Here is a 19788-nt window from a genome sequence, read left to right on the forward strand (position 1 = left end):
ATAGATATATTAGAAAATGTATCTAATAAGAAGGTATTGCATTATACTAAATATCCAAATTCAGTTATATATATAATTTTAAATAAGCATACCTCAGTTTCTATTTAATTTAAGATTTTCTAAATATCACATTGCTTAATACACAATATTTTGTTCTTTCATTGTCTATATTAATCATTCAATCATTCAGAAGATTTGAATTTCAGCTTTTAGTATTTCGGGATTAACAAAGGTTTCTAAATATTTACTGGCCTATTTTTTCATCGGACATACATACATATTTGTGGAAAAACTGAGAAGCAAGCTTGGAGCACGTGGAATATTTTTAGTAGTATTTTTTTCTAGTACTGACCTTATTTTCGCAATACAAATCATATAATATAGTTGATTATTTTTAGAAATTTGAAATACAATTTTATTTATGTATTTGTACTATAAAACTTATATAATCTGGTAAAATTAATACAACATTTATTCCAGGTATTTACAATCAAGTCAAAGTACAATTAAAGTGTCAAGGTTTCTTGCTCGTTTTAAGATATTTGAGTTGCATTTTGAGGTTTAACTTTGATGATCACTGTATGAACATTTAACTATCAATTATTAAAGCCAAGAAAGAACTTCCTGAGGGATCAAAAAAGATTTGGAAACAATGAATTGTCAGACTTATTGGCGAAATCCCAGTTCTAGATTTTTCTAATGTCTAATGTGTAATCCCAATTCTAGATGTCCAAAAGCGCTGGCAATGATCCAAAAAGTAGTGAAAATTCCGACCACATGAATGTCATTTCGAGCCAAAAATGTACTATGACATTTTTCAAGTAAGTTTTTGCACTTGAACAAATGCAAAGTAATTCTCGAGCACTATCATGCTCGGTCACAAGTTGCAAGATAAGTAAATGATACACTATTGCAGCTGAAATAGGAACTTATGCCGTACTCAGCGTACTCATCAGACATAAACACTTCTCGTTATTATTTGTTCAGATATAGTGATTCTTTTAAAAGAAAAAAAAAACAGAATACGGACAAACACCTAATAATTAAGCAAGTCTGAGTTGCTTTGTGCCATGTTACAAAGAAATCTAAGCCCATATCAAATGTTTTATACTAATAATGAATGACAACACTTCCAATAAATCCGGTTTTATTAACTTTTCAATAGCGCTTAATAAGAAACCGCAGAACCGTTAACCTATGGGATCACTAACACCATAACGGCTAGTTTAATATCGCACGTTCATACATCACTTTCAATTGCTAACCCGTCATATATAGCACGCAGGATTGAAAGCGACAGCCTGGTTTACGACCCAGACGAGTGGACGATTATATCGGAAAATGTCGTTTATCGTTCGTAATTTGTATGCGTCAACTATAATACTACCGATCTTGTTTGACATTATCGAATATTAAAAGCTGTCAGTCCAAAAACGTACACAATTTGTCTAGGTTAATACGATAGATATTTTCGGTTTCTCAAACGCTTCTTGATTTTCACGATTTTATAATATACCGTAGTTTTTTAAGAAAATGTTAATGTGAGTAAATTTCGACGTTTCTTGGAAAACGAAATTTACCCAAATACTGTGTATTTTTATAGCGCTGTATGCAAATTCATAAAGGTTTTAGTAACGGTTTTAGTGAGAAATGTTTAATTTTCATTAAATCACATTAGGAAATATAAAAAAGAATAATAATGTTGTAACATTATTAAGTACCAATTTTAAAGGTTTATTGAATATATAGATCAAAAAAATATGGGTCAAAAGTTGATTTTTAAAAATAGTCCGTTTTCTATCATAAAGAAACATTAAAATCCCTCTCTTGTTCATAAAGTAATCTACCCTGGATATGTATTCCCTCTCCTGTAATAATTCTTCTGATGTCTTATAAGACAAAATTAATACATTGACAAGCTACCTGGCAAATACATAAATGAGTTGTTTAACATAATATTTTATATATTTAGATTAAAATTGTAACATTTCGTGCGGTTTTTCTTAATAGGCGAGTAACTCGTTAACTTAGAATAGCACATATGTGTACTTGTCACATAGAAACAATTGACAATTTATATGAAATTTGCAGTTGTTGGTTATGGAGTACTACTTCTACTACAGAATCGAAAATTGCATTGAATTTTTTAAATATTGAAAAAGTTCAATAACATTATCAAAAGAAAGCCAAAGAAAGTTATATTTAACTTTCTCCTATTTCTGAATTAAATTCGTTTTGAAGCTATTAAGGACAATTATAAGTAGGAAGCAATATATCTAAAATATAAAACAAAATGTAAGCAATTAAATCATATCAAATATTATTAAAATAATTAAATAATTTACAAATCTATATATTAATAGTTAAAAGAAAAAGCTGGCCAAAAAGAAGTGTCATAGTAGATACAGTTAAAGTTTATATGGAGAAATGAACAAAACTTACAATTATGGAATATATCAATATATCTATGTGTGTATCAAAATAAAAAACAATAGCTAGTGCTGACAGCTCTAACTTTTATAAGGTAGATTTGTAATTTTTGATACCTGATAGCACTTATTATTACGATTTTGTCTAGTTAGTAAACAATATCATCCTCGTTCTTTTTTTATTTCTTTTTTTTTCTTGTGCTACTTTCGATTTTGTTGGATTTAGTCGATGTTGTGGGAAACTATAGATTAATATCTTTTCTGTAAAAATATTTATTTACAAATAAAACAAAAGCGACGTATGCGAAAATTTAATCCTCGAATACATGAACAGAATTTAGAAATAATATAATTGACCTGTGTAGCCTTAACACTTTATTAAAAAATTTTATGAATCATTTTAATAATAAAATATGTTTAACAAAAAAATTGAAACGACTTTAAAAAATAAAAGAAAAGTTTTAAAATAAAATATGTATGTAATAAGCTTTGTAGTAGCTAAATAAACATCAGTTTGAAGTGGGTACCATGCCCAAATAGTTATGTTAAATTGGATTTGTTTTGTTCCTAATTTAATTTTGTGTTTATGACATAAAATTATATTATTACTTTTGTATTGTTTTTGAGGGCTCGGCACCGTTAGTGTTAGATATATTTACTCAATAAATTATGCAGTTATTTTATTAACTATTTCAATGTATAACCCAAGTAAAAGTACACTGGGGCCCGCTACCTAGTCTAGATGATTTGATAAATGTTCCAACCAAGCTATAAAAGAAAAAGTTGTTGCTCTGTTAGGAATCGAACCCGCGACCTCCACGTGTGAACTTGAAGTTCTATTATTACACCATATAAACAGTTGCCTATCGTATTTCTACGACTTCTCATATTATATAGTTAGTGCTTAAAAAGTCCGATTATTTTACATAAAAAAAATGTGAAAACATTGTGGGGGCCTTTGAAATTTGAGTTTTCCATCGATTTCCCCCTTTCCTCCTACAGATCATAACTTGGTTCCAGGATTTCGAACAAAAAAAGAATTTTAAAAATCGGTCCATAATTGACGAAGAAATCGGCGAACATGCATTAGAAAAAATATGTACAGCCGAACATAGAACCTCTTTCTTTTTTGAAGACGGTTAAGAACAATCATCTCTGTCCATCTCTAATAAATAATATAAATAATAAGGAGTCCAATTAGAATTTTAACATTTTTGATGAATTTTAAATTTGGAAAATATGGAAAAATATTTTATCTTAACATATACATTGGATATAGTTTTTATATTATGAGGGCTATAGTTAAATAAAGCCATCGCAGATTAAGAGTAAGTATTAAAAGAGTGAACTGAAAAGCGTAAAATGAAAAGTAAAAAATGTAGACGTCAAGCCATGATATAAACATAAATCCAAAAATAAAGCCTAGTGAAGTTTTGCATGATTTTAAATTGATAACATTGTTTTTAAACATATCTCCTTATCAACACTACAAAACGTAATAAAATAGGACGAAAATCTTAACATATTTACTGATATCATCCAACAACAAATTATGTTGTATAATATAATTCTATTATGGTATATACAAAAACGCGTTAAGCTTTAGAGATCTTATACGTAGAGTAATAATGTAATAAAATATACAAATAATATAGTAGTAACATAATTTTAATTAAAACAAGTGAATTATAGTAATGATTAGTAAATTATTAAATATCTGATTTTCATATATTTAAAAACAAGCCACACTTTATATATTTGATTTGAACGTAGTAGATACGCTAACAATTATATATTGATATTAATATGATTAAATATCCAAATAATACCATAAAACAAATGCCAGTACTAACATAATTTCAGAAAAAAACAAGCAAATTATTAATATATTTTGATCCCATAATCTATTTACTTTATATGGTATAATTTGAATTATTTGTGCGTAATATTATTTGCGCAGCTTATATTATAATCCTATCTACAAGAAAGTAAATATATGTTCAAACTTTACATAATATTACATAAATATAATATCTTATATAATTTAAATTTATTTTTATTTGCATTGATGGGAAAAATTATACTCTTAATTACACAGAAGACGTGACTATTCATGCATTCATTATTCACGGCTTAAAAAATGTTTTGTATCTATATTTGCAAAATTAATCATTATAATATATTGAAGAATAATTAATGTTGGGTATTTGAAATAATTTTCGAAGTGCTTTTCAGACACATTTCAACTATAATTAATGATGACAATAATAAACATTATTTTAATTTTCTCAGAAAAACCATAACTCCGTCACCGTAAAATCGAACTAAAAACTAAACTGAAGTGATTTAACAATCCTATTGATTAATAATTTGAATTGGGTAAATCCTGGGTTATACAGTGGATGAATCAAAAGATTTTTTAAAATTATTTTCTTAGCATTCCACAATCTGGCCAATGCACAATAAGTACTTGATGAGGTTTATATTATAAAATGACATGTAGAAGATCGCTTTATTAAGTAATCTCCAATACAAACTTATAAATCAGTACTTAATTTAATTACTATCTGGTCTGATGGAAGTAACTGTTTTAGCCTACACATTTCTCTGACACTCTTTTAGAGTACTTTACACTTACTACTGGATCACACTCGTTATGCTTTCCAGGGGGATATTGTGCTGAATTAAGTTGTTTTTGGCGTAATATGGAGCGTCAACGATGGCACCTAACTCTTTTTTGGAGCATCAAAATACGTATGTAGTCTAGCGCTCATGATGGAAAACTTCTACTTCAGTCGTATTAGTTTTTGCCAGATCAAAGTTTGGCTTAAATACAGTTAGGTTAAAGCAGCTTATGAGCACATTTCCCTCAATACTGACAATAGAACTTCTTCACTGAAGCTTCTCTGGGCTTCGACCTCAATCCTTTTCGCACATCACTGTTGATTGTGATCCATTTTTTATCGCCCGTAAACATTCGCTTCAAAAACAGCTCGATTTTGTTTTGTATCAATAGCGATTCCCAAATAAAAACGGTTTATTACTTTGCCCAGTGTTAATTCAATTGAAACACAAATATTCAGCATATTTTAGTATCAAGTAAACCATCATTATCTACTATAAATCCTTTCTAATTAATTTATAGGCCTAACAAAAACCAAAATATGATGAAAATAACCCCCTGGAGTCTCCATTTCTCCGCAGCGCAATAACCTTTGACTGAGCAAACGACGAATAACCCTATTTTTAAATAGAGAATATTTTATGGACAATGACGGAACTTTAAAGCGTTATAGTATGGCATCATTGAAAAAGAATTACTAGAAATATGCGACTAAAGTTATCTATTAAAAAAAAACAAAATTAATTTTCCTCAGCTAATATTAATGAAAGTTGGTACACTTCAAGGTAACATTGAGAAAATGTGTAACCAGAGGGATTAATAATACAAACAAATATAGTAAAAATCTATAAAATTAATTCAAAAATAAATAGTGATTTTGAAATAGGCTATTCTGTTAAATAACTAAAATAAAGTAGTGCCGAAAATCTACATTTCTGTATTCATATAATATTGAATGGTCATGTCATATTTACAGCCATGATAATGTAGCAATGTAATGCATCGCAATGTATAATTTAGCAGATGAATTATGATATCATATGGCCAAGTTAGCAGGAAGGTATCACAAAAATTCAAAGAATGTTATAACTCAATTTTATCATTAATAGTAAATATTATCACTTTTGTTTGTAACGCCAATTTCCGTCATTTAATTTACTTTTCTTTAAAGTAGTTTATAATATCATTTCAATATTACTATGTTACTATGTATGATACGACATTGATTTATAGTATCTATAACTTTGTATAAAATCAGATATAGTAACAGTTACTTGAAAATATTAAGAAATTATAGACGTGCATGACTTGGAAAACAGATTGATGGATGCTTTAGAAAACAAAGACCCGTTTTTCTAAGAATTAAAATGTTTTCTGCAAAACAAGTTAACCCGCACGATCAAAGCGAACAAATAAAACCACTATTCATACATAAATATTATGGAAATGCTTAATATAAAAGTCGTGCCTTTTATATTTATTGTTATAGGATACAGTATCGTCATTTATATCTTCACACATAGAGATTTTTAAGTTCATATGGTCCGGCCTGTAAAATTATCACATAAATTTAATACCAAAAATATGAAGACTTTAATGTCAAAATAAATTTCCGTCTTACGTGGTCACATTCCTTTAGATTTAAACTGAATCCTCCATGTAGAATTCTCTTACCTGAAATAAAAAAGAAACATCAAAAAATAATTCTAGTTAATTATAATTGTAGATAGTAAATGTATTAAAATAATAATGTGTACCTAATACATACATAATTTAAATTGTAATTAACGAGATTTTAAAAAAATTGAGTTGAATTAAAAAGCAATACATTTTCACACACAATAAAATATATCCATAGAGAAATAGAGATTTAACTTCAAAGGAAATTTTGGCGATTTTGTTTATTTTGCACGGCATTTTCAATGTGCCCTATATTGAGAACAATATGGTTAGATTTTCATAACGTTTATATATTAAATTATTTTATTTTATTACTATATACAAATCGGTAGTTGAAATGTATTCCCGTTCTAGAAAGTGTTGTGTGCCCGGATACGCAGATAGTGAGAAAATGCATCATCGTTTTCCGTTAAAAAAAGCGATCTTTAAGAAATGAGCAAAAAACATTAAAAATCCTAAACTGGTCGGGTTAAACATGAAACAGATTTATGATCGTTACTATGTGAGACATTTTTGTGATACATTTAAACTTTCCTTAGAGTACTTATCAACAATTTAGTGATGGTGAAAATAATACCACGAGCCCAGAATATGTACAAATGGAAGTGGATCAAAATCAAAATTATATATAAGGTAAATTGAAGGAGTCAGTAACATTTCTGTTCGTAATTCATACCATTAATTTCTAAATTGTCTTACTATATTTGTAGTGCCTATTTATATCGTTCCAGGCCAACAACCAGGGTGTTCGAAGCAAGTATCGTCGACATTTGAACAAACTCCAGAAGGTAATGGTAAAGTTTGTTTGTTTTGTATTATTCATTCAGCCAGTATCCTTCTTTCTGCTCATTCTTACTGTTAATTACTTGACTCTATAACTTCAGTCCAGATGTTTCTCTAAGGGCAAACAAAGTTTTACCTTGTACCGTAGTTTACATGTCTGGTTATTTAGTAACACTTTTTAAAAAAGAAATTAAGTGTGACTTTTGATTACATATAATTATGAATAAATCAGTAAACCCAAAAATTGGGACTAATTTAATAGAGGGAAGACAATATGTCGTGCCCCAGACGCTAACAAAATTGTTTTATTATACTGTCAGTAGATCTTTGAGCTATGTCTTATTTTATTCAGTGATTTTGCCACGTCGATAATATAACAAAATTTTTGTCAAATGTTTAAAAAAAGTAAATTTAAAACCCTTCAATTGTACATTCCATAATGATCTTTCGGATAAAATATTAAAAGTGTTAAAGGAGAGATGGAAGAGATAATTTTGATTTACAATGCACCAAAGTTTTTTGCTTATGGTTATATATATATATATATATATATATATATATATATATATATATATATATGTATATAATATTTATATTTTATAGATATATTTATTTTTATATTATATTTATATTTTGTAGATAAATTTACATTATAAATCTAATCAAGGTTTGTTCTCCATAAATTTACAAGATCTCAAAAAAGATTGTTCACAGAAACATTAATTGACGCAATGAAATCTTTATTTACAGGCGTTGCAAAATGTGTAAGATTTAAAATAAAAACTTTTAATTTATTAGAAGAATATTTTACTTTAACGGAAAGAAATGGCGACTTGTTGGAACGACTGTACGACACTAGTGTTATTCGAATCCTATTTATTTATAAATAAAACATTTATAATGTAAACACTCATCACAACTCACATTCTGACATAAAGGGTCATACGGCCTCTTCAGCAAATCTCTATTTCCTACCTAAGTTCTTGTAATATTGTTAGACGGCTTGGAACTAATGTCTGGAAATTATTCAAATCAACTTAAATATGCTTCGATTATGTTTGATTATTTACGCATTTTATATTTTAAACAGGGTTGCCAATGCCAATGCCAATTTATCAAATTCCCCAAATCGACGACAGTATCAGAAGTAAATAAATCACAGTTCTTATATATTAATGTAATATATATGGAAACAAGTATTCGCGGCGCTTTCAAGGAGAAACATTTTACCCCAATACCCCACCATCAATGTTATCTTCATGAAGTTCAAGCCCATGTCAAGCACAGAAATTCGCTTAAATGCTGACACCAGTGATTTCGTTTGTGATCACTATGTTGGATGATCGCTGAAATCAAATCGTTTGTTTGACGTCAATATAATATGAATTCTTCATGTTTACTAGAAATCTGCAATAGCAACACAAGGCATATTTTCATTTAAAACTATAAAATGTGTTGAATTGCTGAAGTCAGCTTTTAGAATATTAGCACAGGACTTAATATATAGTCTATTCAAAGTTTTTTAGTAATGCGTCATAGCATATTTGTGACGTCGAAACACGTAATGTGTAATGTTTAAACACATAATGTGTAATGTTTAAACATTACAGTTTGGCTTTGACATACAAGAAAATTCTAATCTAAATAAAATAATTGAAGGAAAATGTTAGTAGTAGTGAACATTATAGTATATCTGAAAACTACAGTTAATTATACAGCCACAATAATTTATACAGAGTTAAAACCTCTTAACACTATTGCATTAAAGATTTTTTAATAATATAATTTTTAGCGGGTTGCTGCCGCACTGAATATTAGTGTGATACTGTAAATAACATCGCTTACAAAATTAAGAATAATACGTTAGATTCGCCCAAGAAAACCCGTCCTCAACAAAATGGTTGCCGAATCTTGACTACCTTGATATTAGCTCTATTGGAGATCGAGACTTTTAGAAATGAAAAAACCTTGAATATACTATAGTTAATTTCCATGGTTTCCTCTGGTTTCAATTTGTTAAAAAGGGTGTGTGGTTGAAACAATGTATTAAAAATAATTAATTAAAAAATTAAATTATTAAATTATTAATTAAAAATTAATTAAAAAAATTAAAAATGCAGTGAAATCACAAAGTGACATGCTTCTAAATATACCACAGTAAAATTGTTCATTATAATTAGAATTTTTTCGGTAATCTTTGACTGATCATAATTCAGATACAGTTCCTGATCACACTTCGACTATATCCAAAACAAGGCTGTATTGTTATTATTGATGTTGTCACCACAAACCACAGTAGGAAAACAGCACTGTTTCAAACAACCATGATTTGTCGGTTTATCCATTATTAAGGAAATTTTTTTTATCTAATCGAAGTAATTTTTCATTTATGTCTTTGTTGGTGTTTCCTAAAGCATTTTTTGATATGGATTACAATTAAATACGGTTATTAACAAAATGATAAAATAGTGTAAAAATGAACAATAAAATTTTATACAATTCAAAATTATATTAATTAATTAATTAAAAAATTATTAATTTAAATATTATAAAATTAAATTATATTATTGAAGTTGATGTTATTAAGAGTATTGGAATATGGATGGAGTTGCAAATAAGTATGTAGGTATTTAGAGTTCTAGTAAAGTGTTCCGACTATCTGACCGCACTACCGATATTATATTCACGATGACATGTCAAAATCCTCGCATTTTCGCTGCATTATGCCAATCTCTAATAAATCCCCAATCAACATGATTATTTGAGTGTAAATTATTAAGATTTACGTGTTATTACTAATATTATATTCTTTTATTTTTATCTACAACGATTAAATTCAAATTAAAAATATTAATAAGGCGAATAAATTTTTTTTTCGAAATTTTGTTTCGTGGAGAAATACCGAGATTTCATCGCCGTGCCGTATTTCTTGAAACCCAATCTGATGTTGTGCACTCGAGGCGTCGATATCTCAGCATCGCCGACTCGCCAGCAACACATTTATCGTCTTGAATAAATCGCTACTCTTATTTTCGTCGAAGACTGCCAGTCGACCAATTCGCACCGTATCAAATCCGGATCGGGTCTTGTTTTTATCGGCCTGTCATGGACTGCCAAGAAATATACGAAGTGTCATTCGGCGATCGTAAACATATGCCCGTTAATCAAAGTGACTTTGCAGAAAAACGGATATAAATCATGTTCCGCGTGGGATCAAGGATAACATTGTTTACCAAATTATTTTCAAGATCACAGTCCTCATATAGAACTAAAGTTGGTTGGCTGTTTACTGAAGATATTTTCGTTTACGATGAAATTGTTAAGCTAAGTAAAACTTGCTTGAATTCAATAGTCTTTATTATAAACAGTATACATTTCCATTATGAGATCCATTTATTTGATCATAGTTTCCGGTATGTATTTTTGGTTTCTTCATTTTCAATTTTACATCAATAAATAGATATAGAATAAAATATATCAATAAGTGTAATTATTTGTTTATATTTTCTCGGTATTTTTTTCTTAACACACAGAGAGAGATATGTACCATTCAAGGAAATCCTAAATCGTTCCGAATATCTATGGTACTTCGAATCCAATCTCGTAGTTTTCAGTATTTTAGACCTTTTTTAATTTTTGGGTAGTTCAAATGTTTTTTTAAAAATGGTTTGAACAATAATGTAAAAGAACTAGGTGGGATTGCCGTTTCTTTTTCCTTGTATAGTTTGTCGCTGTTGCGAATACTCATCAACAGAAACAATTACCATGAATGGCAACATTGTTGATATTTCTTCAGGGATGGTATTTTCCAAATGTGATCACGTTCTAAGAATGTTAGAACTTCATAAAAGTCAATTTCTAAAGACGCAACGGTTAGAGTCACTACGTTCCTCATATTTAGTTTATTTTACTGTGATTTGTACCGGCCAAGCTAGCGAAAAGGCCAAGCATGAGAAAAACTTTTTAATTATCATTTATTATTATTAAATCTCCATTTATTGGGTTCTAATTATTATCTTATATACATTAGCGTTCATTTCTCATATTCTATTTATTATTTTTCATTTATAATTGTCTATTTATTATTTTATACTTCTATTCATTATGTTCTTCTTATTTATTTACTTATCTATCTATTGTTGTGTATTTTATTTTGCTCTATTTTATTATAATATATATACCGGCACATTTCACACATCTTGGTTCCCTACTGCAAAAAGTTTTAGTGTGTCCAAGGTTTTGATAGTTTGTGCATTGTGGTATGTTATTATTTTTCTTCGGAGGTTCTACTTTTATCCTACAGTCTAGTAAATAATTTATGTTATATATATTTTTATTATTTTCTTTTTTGTATCATGTCTACGTAGAACAACGGAAAAGTTTTAATTTGTTTTTTACCATTTACATTAGTTGTCGTTTTCGCTATAGGCGTGACTGTCACTACTTCGTGCCCGCAAGCCCGTAATTCCATTTTAATATCATCCTGATTTGTTGTGGACGGTAATCCTCTAATGACTACTCTATACCACTTATCACTTTTTAACAGATAAGTGTGGTATTCGAGTTTATTGAATGAGTTGTTTTTCTTTATCTCAATGAGATGCTTTTTTACATTCCTGTAGTCCGTTTCATTACTAAGTGTTACGTTAATATCATCGTTAGATAAAGCTTTAAACTGCACTCGGTCAGAGGCTACTCCCTTTATCTGTGATCTAAATAAATTAAAATTGCCAACATTGCTTACCTTGATCGGAGGGGGCAGAGGGATTTTGTCTTCTTGCTTCTTTTTTGTAATATTTATAGCACTTTTTGCGATTGACGAAGGCGTCATCTCTGACTTCTTCCTCCTTTTATCCTTCTTGTTTGTTACTTCGGTCCAGTCAGACTGTTCCTCTACCTCTAATGCTAGTTCGTCTTCATCGGTGTAGTAGTCTTCTGCATAATTAGTATGCCTTTTTCGTGTATCTTGCGTGTGACCTTGCGGTTGCAAACGGATAGCAGCCATATCCTTAGATAATTGCAACAGTTGTTGGTTCAGACGCTCGTTATTCGTTCTTAATTCTTCGTTTTCTTTCAATAATATATTCAAATCCATGTTGTTGTCCATCATGTTGTACTGATGTGGTGATTTGACACTGAATTGTGATGCTTCTGCTCAGATTTCAGTAGGGTATACTACCAAGAACTTCCTCAACTTCAATTTTTTTTTAAGATATAATTATTAAAGTGCCTTTGATGTATTGTTCCTCAATTCCAAAATAATTTTCGGCGAGTTCGGTATACCTTTTATGACCATATACACTGAACTGTAATACTTTTGACCAAATTCCAGTAGGCTAAGTTAAGAGATGATCTGATTAACTTGGGAGACGATCCTTGTGAACCAATATCAAACTATTATATTTTCTAAATCAATTGAAGTTTGTTAAATAAATATGAAAAATAGAATTAGTGACGTCTGGTGCATAAATCCTGAATACCCCCAAAAATGAAGAAGTCACAATTATATAATCTAGCTAAACCATAATCTATTACCTAATATTGATATTAAATTTCATACTTGTGGTTGAAATTATAATAATTTTTTTCTTGATATATTTTAAGATCTTCTTATTACCAACTAGGGTTCATCTGGACTGAACCTATTGTTTAACGTAGGCTCCGAACTACAGTCTTCGGTATGGCGGCCTACCGACTGGGAAGTGGCCAATTTTGGGGTTCATCCTGGACCATTTGGAGCCTGGTTACAGGCGTAGATGGGATTAATTTTTCTTATAGGATATTGCACTATTGCCTAAGGAGAATTAGAAATATAAGATTACAACCCCCCAGAGGGGTTCGAATCCATAATTTTGCAAGAGGATGAGGAACGTCCTGTCGCCTTTACCACAGTGCCAGGTAAATTGTAATAATGATTGAAGTTAAAACAAAATATTTCTTGTTTCGCTGATCTTTTCCGTATAGATTTGGAAGATTTAGCTTTTAGACATACATTTAGCTTTTTAGATAAGACTTTTAGAAAATAATTGAATATTTATATAAAAAACTCAGAGTTAAACACATTTGTAATTGATCACTTTGAGATTTCAATTTAAAATGTATAAAGCTAGTATTTCTTAAATACTACATACTTTAAAAGTTATCAAAACAGTATCTATATACTCATTTATATGAGCATATCATAATCAATTGACTACATTTCAAACTATGATAATTTATATTAACAACATATTTAAAATTACTTCAGTCGGAGTATAAGCAGATTTAAATCAAAATGTTTAAATATATACCGCATTACAAAGCGTAATAAATACCGGGTAATGTTATGTGCAGATAACATCGAACAACAATTAGCATTTGCTACACTTGTTGCAATTATACTATACATAGGAAACGAAAATTAATTGCCATTATTAAATTAATTTTATTGTTAAACTTGCTCGGTGATTTTAAGAATAAATAAAACTCCTATGATTTGTTATCTTACTTTATATTTAGAATTTTAATTAAGATTTAAAAATCGTTATTTAATACATAATAAAAGGTATGGAATTTGATTACATCTTAGAAAAGTTTTTATATCTTTACATACAATGTTAAACAAATTGATATATTAGTGTCACTTTCTATAACTAATACTGTAGAATATAGATTTTCTGATGATTTTCTTTGATAGTGCTATTAAGTGAACATCTAATTAACATTTTAAAATAACTGTTGCTTAATTTAAAAAAGATTATGATCTTTTGATTATTTACGGAGAATATTTTCAGATAAATGTTTGATGTCACGCTGATAGGATTGACCCTATACTTTTCTGCTGAAAATAAAATCCAACAAAGCACATTCCTTTATCTTAACATTGTTACCATTGTCATTTAGGGAGAAGTGGGTTAATATGTCCTGAAATATATGTCATGTAACATATGTAATTTTTTTATTTTAAAATTGTTATTTATTGTTATATTTAGCTATTGTAAACTATTGTTATGTTGAATAGATAGTTTTTTATGGGTTCTGCAGAGAGCAATTTTGCAACTGAAAAATAAAAAAGCAACACACCTCATAAAATATGAAGTTTATTCCAAGAAAAATACTTTCAGTATGGTTCTCAACAATGAATAATGGACAATGAAAAAATACATTTTCTGGATTAGTTTCATTATTTTGTAGTCAAATATTAAAACTAAGTATTCTTTGTAATATGGCTCTTATATACATATCTTAACTGCAAGAATATTTCGATGAAAAATAACTTTATTACGAGAGTACATAACGTACGAGAAAATGCAAAGTTGGTAAAAGTTTAATGTTTCTTCCACGTCGACCGTTAAAAAGTGGAAAACTGAATTTAACATAATTATACACCCCGATGATGGTCCATGTGAAGGACAGCCAAAGGCCAGAAACAATCTAAAACTGCATAATATCGTTTTGGATGATAGACGAGTGAAAGTAAGTCTGATAGACGAGACTATGAGAATGTCGGAATTGCAAAACATCTTACGCAAAGAAATGGGGATGCGAAACGATTCAATAAATCCTTATTGACGAATTTTGTGCGGAAATTTTTCACCGCAGACGGCCATGATAGAAAATGACCAGTGGATGGATGCCGGCGGTTCATCGCTAATGAATAACACATGGCTTCACCAGAACAACACACCTGTACATAAATGCAAAAACGGCGGTATTTGCGGTATGATTTAAACTCCCATCTACTCTATTGTCCCGATTTGACATTCTCAGATTCCCATCCGTTCCCAAACTTTATTTTTAGAAGTGCTGCCTATCCAATGAAGTTGAGAGGACCGTATATTAATATTTCCACAGCCTTCCGGACACCTTAACGTTTTAAATAGAGTTTTTAACTTAAAATCACAGTCTTTCATTTTCAGGCCGATGACTTTTCACCTTGCCCTCGTACAATTAGAACTAATTGAGTTAGTGCCAGAACAAACTTTTTATTTTTGTATAAATCTGAGTCACACTTTTACTGTTTTTATAATTGCAATAAATATTATATAAATTACTTGACTAAATACGTATCGCATAATTTATATGCCGATATTAAAAGTCAAAAATGTTAAATTACATTAGTCACGAATATTTTGGCAAACAGCTCTTGTGCTTGTCTAAACACTCGACATTTTTTGTAATAAAATTTCATAACATTTTGTTTCAGGACATGATGATGAAAAATTTTCTAAAAATATTACTGGGCTTATATAGCTTAAAATAAAATACAAATAATTTAATCATAATTTATTTTAAGATTAGTTTTTTTTTTTGAGAATACACGTGAATATGATTAAATGCGATGATGCCAAGCCTGACATACACATGATGCCACCTCCTTCCTAAACCTAATCTAGTAATTTTAACCTTCAAACTGTACAGGCTATATAGCCCCGATGTGATTTTGGGTGACTAGTGCCTCTTCGCATACATCGCAATAGTATTACAGGACATTTGCATAATTATTGAACAAATTATTTAACATAATTAAAATCAACAAAGAAATTGAAAATCATATATAAGTAGTTTTTTAAATACAGAATAATAATAATAAATGAAATACGTGCTATGCATATGTGGGTGAGCTTTAACGGAACTCTCGGTCATTTTCGGGCATTGGTAACATGGTATCGGCTCACGCATAAGCACCTTGACTTTGTCCAGAGCACCAACAGAGCTAATGCTATCGTTTAATTGGACCGCCACGAGCATTAATGTACATATTATACCAAATGTATAATTAAGAAGTATTTTTACTGACAATATCTACGATACTCCTATCCGCCACCCACCACAATACAGGTTTTTTATTCACTTTTAGGATTTTATGGAAATCCTCTTATTCGTTTGTATAATGTTTAATCAAATAGGTGTTGTTTTAACAATAAATTAACGGATTACTTTTTCCTTTTGGTTGGGGATTATTATAAAATTACTTTTTGGTATAATATAAACTTATGAAAACTAGATATATTATTTGCATATTGCGTATTATATATTGTTTATTTATAGGTAGTGACAATGACCATGATTTAATAAAATTACCTTTTATTTATTTTTGTTATATTGTAGAGTATTTTTTTTACTACTTTTTACTAATATAAACAAAAAGTGCAATGATGGTTTGTAAAAAATATTAAAAATCTAAAGTTCATCAGCAGTGTAACAAAAACACTGCATTTGAATACAGGCGAATTTATGTACTTATTATATCGGCAAAATTGTGTTATATATTACTATGATCAAAGAATAGTAAGGCTGTAAATGGTTTATTCAATTTTCAAATTTCTTTCGTCCCATTTTTCTTTAGGTGCTATGTATTAGGTGCTTGAATGCATTCTGATCATTTTTTCACTATAAAAAGACGTTTATTTAAAAAAAATTGGTACAATTGGTATTATTCTACAACTTTTTCCATTGTTCGATTCAATTCAACTTGTTCAATTGTAAATTTTGTCAATTATATAAGTTATAATGTTTGAAAGAGTTTAGAAAATAAAAACTATTAATTTACTTAAAAATATTGTTTTATTTAATGTAAAGGAGAGGCGACTGGTTGAACGGCGATATAAAACGACACTGAGAGTAAAAAGAGACCCACCCGTCTCAAGTGTTCACCAGTCAGGTGATTAGAAAAACAGATGGCCGGACAATCTTGGCCTTATCACATAGTATATATACATTCGATATTACCATCTTGTAATATACTAAATCTTGCTCATTATACCATATGTACAGGATTACTTTATGGCTATGAACACTCCGCTTCGGTGTCGACGTGGATGGTTCTCTTGAACTAACCTATGGCATTTTGTGCTTGAGATTGTCGTAGCACTTTTCATCATCAGTTATGATATGCCACAAGTAATAAAACCACAATGTTGAAACTATTGTCTCGATAATATTTCAATAATTTCGGCCAATAAACAATTTTCTTCGAACTTTATTTGATTATTTTGCCATTATTTGCATTCTGCATTGACATCAAAAATCATTGAAACCAAAACCGACAATTTGGATATGAGGTAGCAGAATCTCCAGAAATTTCTAAAAGTATCTAATAGGGTTCAGTAGCAATTTCTTCAAATCGGGCAATAAAAGTAATTAATGCCGAAAATGCAATTTTGGGTATTCTATTATTAAAACTGTATATAATGAACAATTCAATAATTGTAATAAAAAAAAATTATTTAATGTAAATAAATGTTAAAACCATCGAATTTAACAGTTAAGTTAGTTTATCAGTAGTTTTTATTGATACTTCGCCTATTCACCATTAGATAGAGCAGACCAAAAAACTGCATTTCTGATATAAAGTAAATCTATTAATGTAAATTACTCAACTAAGTAGCTTTCTCTGTGGGAATTCTACAAAACACAATATATATTAGCTGTCACAAATACATTATGACTTGACAGCCTCGTATATGATTTTCTCGTAAATCAGTCTACCATTCATAACATTTAAATTAATATAGCGTCTTAGATAGACACGAGATGATATCTTGACCTGAGATGCCATATGCGCACACGACTTGCTGGCAACTAACTGTAAGCCTTATATTTTTTATCTGCAGGTTGATGTTGATAGATATAGGTGAAAATTTCTCGTAATCAATTTTCTGTGATGACCGACTCGATTTAGATTAAGTGAAATTCCTTTCTAGATTGTATAGATTAAGTTAAGAACTTGATTTTTTCTTGACTACTATAGTTCAAATTGTGATTGATATGTTAGTATGTAGAGACGGTTGAAGATATTAGAACATATGTTTGACGAAAATAGATAATTGATTAATTCGTTGGTGTAGGCAATATATAGTATGAGTATAGCAAGAGTTTTGTACAGCTTGACATAAAGACCAGTGTTTATCAAGAATATTATTTTGATAATACATTTTTTCTCACAAGCAGATGAAAAAGAGACGTGAAAAATAGTTAGGGAATATAGGGTCAAAAAACTGCACAAGGAAGCTTACAATTCCAGATTGACTTTTTTAATGAATTACATTTTACAATAAATATGCTTAGTACAAATTTAATTTGTAAATTAATTTATTACTACTTTTCTGTTGTAATTGCATTAACACACAAGCCAAGCGAGTACGGGATTGATAGATCAGTATGGATTTACTTAAAAAAACTACTTAAACTAAAGTTAATAATAAATACAGTATACAGGTTGTGTGGTTTGATTCGATTCTATCTTCTGATTTTCTGCGTGCTGTTACGTTGCAGTATTGCTTCCACTTCGCTCTATTTTAGCAACCTTATTTCATGTTTTAAGGCAAAATTGGATTACATCGTAAATCAATTTGATTATGAGGTCATCGTGTAATTTTTTGTATTCAACATAATTCCCTTCAAAGGTGATACACTGATAATAGCGACACTCCAACTTTTCGATACCGTTTTTGTAATACGATTTGTCCTTTGCTTCAAAATAGGCCTCAGTTTCGACGATCACCTCTTCATTCGATGAACATTTCTTCCCAGCGAGCATTCTTTTGAGATTTGAGAACAGGAAATAGTCGCTGGGGGGTTAGATCTGGAAAATATATTGGATGAGGAAGCAATTCGAAGCCCAATTCATGGATTTTTGCCATCGTTTTTACTAACATGTGACACGGTGCATTGTCTTGGTGAAGGGGAACTTTATTTTTCTTCATATACGGCCGTTTTCGGCTATTTCGTCCTTCAAACGGTCCAATAACGCAATATAATAGTCGCTGTTGATGTTTCTTCTTTTTTCAAGGTAGTCAATAAAATTATTCCATGCGTATCCCAAAATACAGACGCCATAACCTTGCCAGCCGACTGCTACGTTTTCCCACGCTTTGGAACGGGTTCATTGTATGCAGTCCACTCGGATGACTGTCGATTGGACTTCGGAGTAAAATGATTGAGCCATGTTTTATCTATTGTTACATATCGAAGCAAAAACTCGGGTTTATTACTCTTGAAATCTTCAAACACTGCTACGAATAATTAACTCGTCGTTGTTTTTGGTCAAAATTGAGTTCGCGCGGCACCCGCTTTGCACAAAGCTTTCTCATACCCAAATATTCGTGAATGGTATGATGTACACGTTCAGTTGATATCTTTAGAGTATTTGCTATTTTATTCAATTTCAATTTACGGTCATTCAAAATAATTTGGTGGATTTTTTTAATATATTCGTCGGTAACAATTTCTTTTAGGCGCCCACCGCGTTCACCGTCTTCGGTGCTCATTTCACCACGTCTAAACTTAGCA

The sequence above is a fragment of the Rhynchophorus ferrugineus genome, unplaced genomic scaffold (genome assembly GCF_030347505.1).
Source record: "Rhynchophorus ferrugineus isolate W39M unplaced genomic scaffold, kcgeb_rfMv2 rfM1, whole genome shotgun sequence".
In the NCBI taxonomy this organism is placed as follows: domain Eukaryota; kingdom Metazoa; phylum Arthropoda; class Insecta; order Coleoptera; family Curculionidae; genus Rhynchophorus; species Rhynchophorus ferrugineus.